The sequence below is a fragment of the Brassica napus genome, chromosome C2, assembly GCF_020379485.1.
Source record: "Brassica napus cultivar Da-Ae chromosome C2, Da-Ae, whole genome shotgun sequence".
Lineage (NCBI taxonomy): Eukaryota > Viridiplantae > Streptophyta > Magnoliopsida > Brassicales > Brassicaceae > Brassica > Brassica napus.
The window spans coordinates 27,010,078-27,017,707 of NC_063445.1; the positions used below are offsets into that span (position 1 = coordinate 27,010,078).

The 7,630-nt window shown below is 33.1% G+C and overlaps 1 pseudogene; it reads right to left on the bottom strand.

Annotated features, from left to right (window-relative positions):
• Positions 1-1,741: 1,741 nt before the first annotated feature.
• LOC106408791 lies at positions 1,742-5,729 on the bottom strand (annotated as a pseudogene).
• Between the last annotated feature and the right edge of the window lie 1,901 nt (positions 5,730-7,630).

Genomic DNA, 7,630 nt, shown 5'->3' on the forward strand with positions numbered 1-7,630 from the left:
AATGATGTCAAGAGTAGAAAGAAGGCAATGAGAATAAACGGAATAATCTTCATTATAGTATCTGACCAAATTCACAGCTAAAACCAGAATAAACTTATTCAGTTTGTAGAAAGTAATCTGTTTTCTTCGTTTTGTTTTATGTGCTTTAAATAAAGAAATTGGAAACTTGAATTAATGGTTCTTAATTACCCATACCCGGAAATTAGAAAAGTTGGAATTGATTCATATAAAGAAGGGAAGGTCGACAACAAAAAAGGGAAGGATGCTAATTCTATTTTTATTTACAAAACAAACGATTGACTTGTTCAATATCTTCATCCTAATTTTAGTCATTTCTTTGGTTTTGTTGCATAATGCAAAACTAGCTTATGCAACAAACGATTGGTTTTGTTGCACAATCCAAAACATAATCATTTCGTTACGTTCATGTTTTTAACATTTAACAATGTCATAAACATAACTGTTTAGATGTTTTAGTCATATATTCATTATTTTTGATAGGGGTGGGCATTTTAACCGATACTCGAATCCGTATCCGAACCTGATCAGAAAAAACTGAACTGAAATCCGAACCGAAGTATAAAAAATACCCGAACAGGTATTGAATTAGGAGAGATCGGATATCCGAACCTGAACGGCTAATATCTAAACTCGAATGGATATCCGATGATAACCAAACATATGCATTACTAACCTTATATTTCTAGTTTATATCTCTCATTTTATTTAAAATATTTATATTGATACTACACATACTTTAAGTTCACATAAAATACATATAATTACGGAGAAACTTATTTTCTACTCACTTAAAATGCATGTCAAGTTTTTTTCCATCAAGAATTAACAAAAGTTACATCCAAAACTTTAAAGCAATAACCAAATTAGTGTCTTTTTAGTTTTAAAATGTTATGTCCAAATCTATTAATCATTCAATCTATTACAAAATTAAGAATCAGTTAAGTGAAGTTATATTTTTTAATACAAGAAACTTGAAAATGAAATTTTAATTTTTTTCTTTCAAAATCTAAATATCCGAATCCGATCCGAAATAACCAAATCCGAACTAAAAATACCCGAATCCAATCCGAAGCACAAAAATATCCGAACGGGTTCTACACCTCTATACCGAAATACCCAAAAATCCAAAATACATTATCCAAACCCGAACGGGTACCCGAACTCCCACCTCTAATTTTTGACAAAGTTATAAACTATGAGATTGTGTGTTCTTATTTATAGTGATTTTATTGATTCTACATGGAAAACTAAAATTAAAATATAAAATGTGAAATTTTCAAGTATACTTGTTTGTTTTATGAAATTATAATATTAATATTCGGATTTACAGTTGAAAATGCTTAGTAAAATTTTATATTGATATTTTAAAAAATCAAAAATACACCATTTAAACAAAAACATTAAAATAGTGCTGGCATAATACAAAATAAGTTATGCTAATTTTATAAGAGTCCGTTTCTTACGCGGGTCGCGTGAAGTTTTTAATTGTAGGAATGGGTCGGCCCAAGTTTTATTTGGGCATTTGCATACCTAGTGAAGAGATAAATAATTGATGACACTTTTAGCCTTTTAGCCTTTTGACCCACAAACTTAACGCGAGCGACCCACATAACTTAACCCACGCGACTCATCAAACTCGACCCAAAGACTTTATCACACATGCGAAACTCGGCGGTTCCGACTCGGTGGTTTAAATTTTTTTTTTTCATCCCGTCGGTGAAAGTGAAATACTATTTTACCTAGGTAAATCTGGGTACTTTTACCTCTCTTTTTTTTGCGCCATTTAAGTAGCTGTACAATCCTTGATGATAAATTTAATAAAATAATTAGTAGATGTGGTTAACTGATAATGGTGAGACATAATATAGTCCGGTGGATAATATAAAGAAACCCTAGTAGAAGAAGAGATGTTCGGCGAAATGCATCCACCAGATCTGAAAATGTTGGAAACTAATAGCGGTGTGCGTGGCTCCGGTGGAAGTTTTGGTGGTAAAGCTCTGGCGAGCAGTAGCAACACCACCGAAGGTACACTGTTATCTCCCTTCGACATTGCCGAATCTTTGCGTTTTTGTTAGTATAAATTTAATTGTAATTGTTCATTGGGGTGTAGGAAACTCACGGTCACATGTTGTTGTTATGGCTGGTCGGTGGATAATGTATGATAATGGTGGTTGCGATTTCAAGATAGATAATGAGAGAATTGGTAGAGCAGTCGACTTCTTGCAAATCAAAGGCATTAACGGTTTGAAAGATAGTATTCTTGCTGCTTATGGTTTGTTGGGAAGAGACATAGAGGTTGAAATGTTTTATTGGCTAATTGATGGAGAGAGTGAAATGGTTGGTAAATGGGCCGCACCAGTGGAGATAGCAACCGACACTGATTATAAAATATTCAAGGCTCTTTATAGGACAGACAAGTCTTTTAATGTTTTCATGACATTTAGAGAGATTCTTGGAGAAAAAATGATATTTTTAAGGTCCGAACGAGATATCTTGTCGCAAATGAATGCATCACTCGGAATGGATGATGATGAGTATTTAATTAGGCAAGTAGAAGCAGTTGAAGTATCTTTTGGATTGAACTCACAGACGGCTTAACGGGTGCAAGGTTCCAAGGATAACGATAGTGGAGCGGCTGTATATGCCGTATGCGGGGTTAGTCCGGCTTCGGGTAATATGCTTCAACAAAACAGTACGCAACAAGAGAAGCAAAAGAGCTGTGCACAAGGAACAGTAGTAGAGAATGGAAGTAAAAAGCGGGCTCACGTTGAAGCAGCTGAAGATGCCGTTTGTTGGGTTAATCCGAAATATGCATCAACAAAACTATACGCTACAAGAGAAGGAAAAGAACTGTGGAGAAGGAACAGTAGTGAAAAATGGAAGTAAAAAGCGGGCTAACTTGCAGCGTCGGGAGAAAACAAAAGAAATTCATGTGCTTCGGAATATGATGCCACCATGTGAATATCTCTTTGAGGTAACCTTGATCTCCACCATTGTAAGACACAACTTCGTCCATATGATCCATAAGTAGCTTGAACGTTACGTTGGAGGGTTCAACCACCATTAAACCGGAGTTGAAGAGCGTACCGTCGTTTCCCGTCGCTGATATCTCAGGGAACTCGAAGAGGAAGTAGATGTTTCGAAGTATAAGCATGTCTGCATCCACAAAGATGATCTTGTCGTATTCAGACAGTTGCCAAAGACAGAACTTACTGTAGTTCCATTCGTTGTATGCGTTTGGTTTAGCTTTTGGGTTTCTGATTCTTTGAAACATCTGAATCTTCCATCCAGCAGATTCCAAACCGTTTCTATGGTGTTCGGTTATGGAATCATCGACGAGTATGACAAGATCGTGAGTAGAGCCAGACATTCGAATGCTTTGTGCAGCTGCGGTAGCTCCACAGACATAATCTTAAGCAGAGTGCAAGATTGTCGCATAAGCTTATTTCTTTGTGTTTGATGAGTAGAAGTTATCTGCAATTTAGAAATGATCATCATCAGATAAAACTAGAAGAGGCTGAAGACTAAAGAAACTTGCTAGTTGCTACTGAATAGTCCTAAGCATTTTATCCGATATTCAAATAACCGATCCAAACCGAAATAATCAACACCTACTCGCAAATATCTGAACATTCCAATATATTTTTATATCCGAATTTTCCGAACCAAAGCAGGAGCTGAATAAAAAAACTGAATAGGTATATGAATATATAAAATACAAATTTATACATAAAATATTATTATATATAAATATAAAGTAACTATATATATAATATAATTTAAAAACCAATTAAATGTCTGCAAGTATCTAAAAATCCAAATTATCTAAAATTATCGAATTATCCAAAAATGTGGGTTTTTTTATCCAAAATATCTTAAAAAATCTGAAATATCCAATAATTTTATTTGAAATTTCCAAATCAGAAAGAACTTAACCGAAACCAGATTATACCTAAATTTTTCAGGTATTTACAGGTTCTTAACTTTACAGATTATACCCAACCGACCCAAACCAAAATTTCTTCGGTTCTTAAATGGATCATATCCAAAATATTTGAAATAAGTGACCTGAACCGAAAAACCCATGCCTACTACTGAGTACTGACCTTTAGCTTGTAGAGGAATAGAGAGTTCACATGAACCAATAGGAAGCTGTAACTTCTGTCTTAACTGACTATGGTTAGGCTTATAAAGCCATGTGTTTCCTTGTCTGGTCACAAGCTCTTGACCTGTAAAAAGATTTGGGATTGGGAAGAAACCAGTTACCAAAATCACGTGAACATCATGAAGCCCTTTTGAAGAAGAAGCCACTCGAGCTACCGCGAGTTGTAAGTGCAATCTAACTACATCTCTTGACCATGTTCCTGATACGTTACACGGAAGCTTTGTAACGACAAGATCGATTCGAGGTTTACCAGGAACTTGAACCCAAGGAAGAGAAGGACATATGGGGACTTCAAATTTTTCTGCTTCATCGATCCATTCAGGGTATAGAGAATCCCAAGTTATGTTATCTGCTGCATGGTCTAGATGCAGAGCTATATGTTCATAGCCAAATTTCATTACCTCCTTCCATTGATCAATCTCCATATTGTTAACATTTAGAAAGCCTGTTCCTTGATACTCGCTTCTACTAGGTAAGTAACTCTTAACAATATGTGACATATGGTTCCAGTTTATCTCAGTTGTAGATATATAGCGAAGATCAGTAGCAATATTGGGTTCTAGTATAACAAAACGTGATGTGCTTTCAACAATTTGTAGCGGTGGAGAATGGTAGACAGTGAACAGAGCAACCAGCATTGTAACTACCAACACATGTTTTAGAGTTGAGAACGTGCTGTGAACACTTGTTTCACTCACGAATCTCCTCTTGCTTCGCTTGTCACTATATGAAAGAAAAACGCAGTAGCTACTTAAAATTTGAGAACAAAACATAAATACACAATCTAACGATCTGGTTCCAAAAAGTCAACGCTATTGTGTATGAAGCTAAAGCCATAGTAATCTTTCATCAAAGTTGAGAAAGTAATGATAAAAAGAGAAAAGGACTTACGTGGGAATAGGGAGTCAATGTCTGGACTCCATGGCACTTGAAGATGGGATCCACATTATCTTCGTTTAGAGTAGTTAAAGCATTATCTTAGTGGAATATAAGAAACCGTCTCTTAACTTTTAATTAAAAAAACTAAGATCTGACTCTTAAACGAGTCCGTTATTGTTTCTTTTAGTTAAAAGTTGAGAGATGTTTTCTAATATTTTGCTAAAAATTCACCCTAAGAATTCTTTCATTAATCATGCTCTTATGCAAAGGTTTCGGTTTGACTTGAGAGAGTTGTATTAAATGGGTTTATTTATTAACTGGATTGTGTGAATAAACATGATGCAGTTGTGAAAATCGTGGGCTTACACTTTGAGTTTCGTTTTACGAGTGAAAAAACGACCATGTGATGCCCATGGACGGTCCAAAACTATTGAAGGCCCAAATTTCAAAAAAAAAAATATTGTGGCACATGAGAGTTGATTTAATTTAGTTTGATAAGATTAAAATTGTATTTATTAATTAAATTTTATTCTATTATTAGTATTTTACCGATGAAATACAATAAATGATGTTCGGGCTCAGCTAGGCCTGAGACTTTTATCCGAGATCCGGATTCGATCCGAGATTCGATCCGGATCCGATCCGAAAATCCGGATATCCGGAGGGGCCGAATCCGGATCCGGATAGTAAAATGTTGGATCCGTCAAAGCCGGATCCGGATACGAATATCTTAATTTTTAAGTCCGGATATCCGGATCCGTAAGTTTTATTAATAAATATTTCAAAAAGAGTAATATCTATATATAAAAATTAATTTTATTTAATATATTTTTATTTTTATAATAGTATATATAAATTTTATGTAAATTTTGTAATATTATACATAAAAATAATTAAAGACATTATATATATATATATATTTTAAAATATTGTTAATATTTTATATATATATTAATATTATTTTTTATTTATTTTAAGGATCCAAATACGGATCCGGATATCCGTCGGATATTACAATTTTTAGAAGGATATTCGACACCCGGATATCCGAGAACCCCGAATCCGGATAAGGATAGTAAAATTATGGATCCGCCAGATAAGAATCCGGATCCGGATACCTTAAAATTGCCCGGATACCCGATCCGTCTCAGGCCTAGGCTCAGCATTCTCATATGGGGAAAGTTGATTTGGTTTTACCAAGTTGACTTTTCAGACCTATTCATAATGTATTTTAATACATTTAAAAATTATACTTTTTCCATTTAAAAAAAATCTATATTTTAGAAAAAAAAATTTCAAAAAGATATTATCTCCGTTTCTAAATAAGTGTCATTTTAACATTTTTCACACAAATTAAGAAAGTGGCGGAAATATATGAAAGTTATTATTATTTATACCCCTCTAACAAATAGTATTTGAGATAAATAAAATTATTTATAAAATCAATAAAAATTTTAATTAATTTTTAGCTGAAAGTAAGTATAATTGCATTAGAATTGTAAAATGACATTTTTTGTAACAAGAAAAAAAAGTTAAAATAACACTTATTATAAAAAAGGGAGTATATTTTACATTTTCAATGAATAAATTGATTGCAAATTGTAAAGTTTAAAAAACATAATGGTGTTTATAAAGATTTTATTGGTTAAAAGTTGTGGAAAATAGTTGATAACAGAAAATAATGCATTGGTAACTAAAATCTTATATGTTTTTTGAGATTTGTCTAAAACATAAATTGGGCTCTGTGTTACAAAAATTTTGAGGTCCATTTCTTCATACAAATTTTTTTTATAAGAAAATGGAGCCCTAAGTTTAGCTGAAAAAAATCAAAAAATGAAATAGGCACTCTGCAAATGCACAACACATAGCCAGAACTGGGCTGCGTTTTTTTAATAAGTGTAAGAAACCTAAAAGATACATCTTTGTAAAACGGAAGAAGTATATAATTTACAAACCTAAGTAAAATTTTTTTTGCTGATTTCCAAATCCAAAGTACGGATTTTAATTAATATTTATAAATTTCTGAATTTAATTTTTTAAATTTTTGATTAAAAATCCATCCAAAATCATTCAAGTCTATTGTAAAATCAAATCAACTGATGAATTTATATGATTGAATAATAATAATTTAAAGTAGTATTTATAAATTACATAAGTACATAACCAATAACCCATGAGTTAGACATAGATAATCACAGAAATTTAGAACTTTAAATCTATTAAAATACATAAACTAGCAGCCCCACTAGTTTTCCCTTGTCAATCAGTACGTTTATCTGATCTGAACTTCTCTTCTGTCTGTAACAAGTTGTTCAAAACCAATATTGTATGCTCAAAGAATGATATAAATGTTAAAATTCAGTAAAAGAAAAAATACTAATGAAGCGGTCGCCGTGACGATACCGTTACAATAAAACTAGCATCTTCCGTGTCCAATTATAAAAGACGACAGAAACCAAAACGCAGTGACGGCTGTCGTCAAAACAACAAAGCCAAAACGCCGTTTCGCTGAGTCTAACCTCCGTTTATCTGCGTCATCTACAGAAAACTTGGGTTTAAGAACTC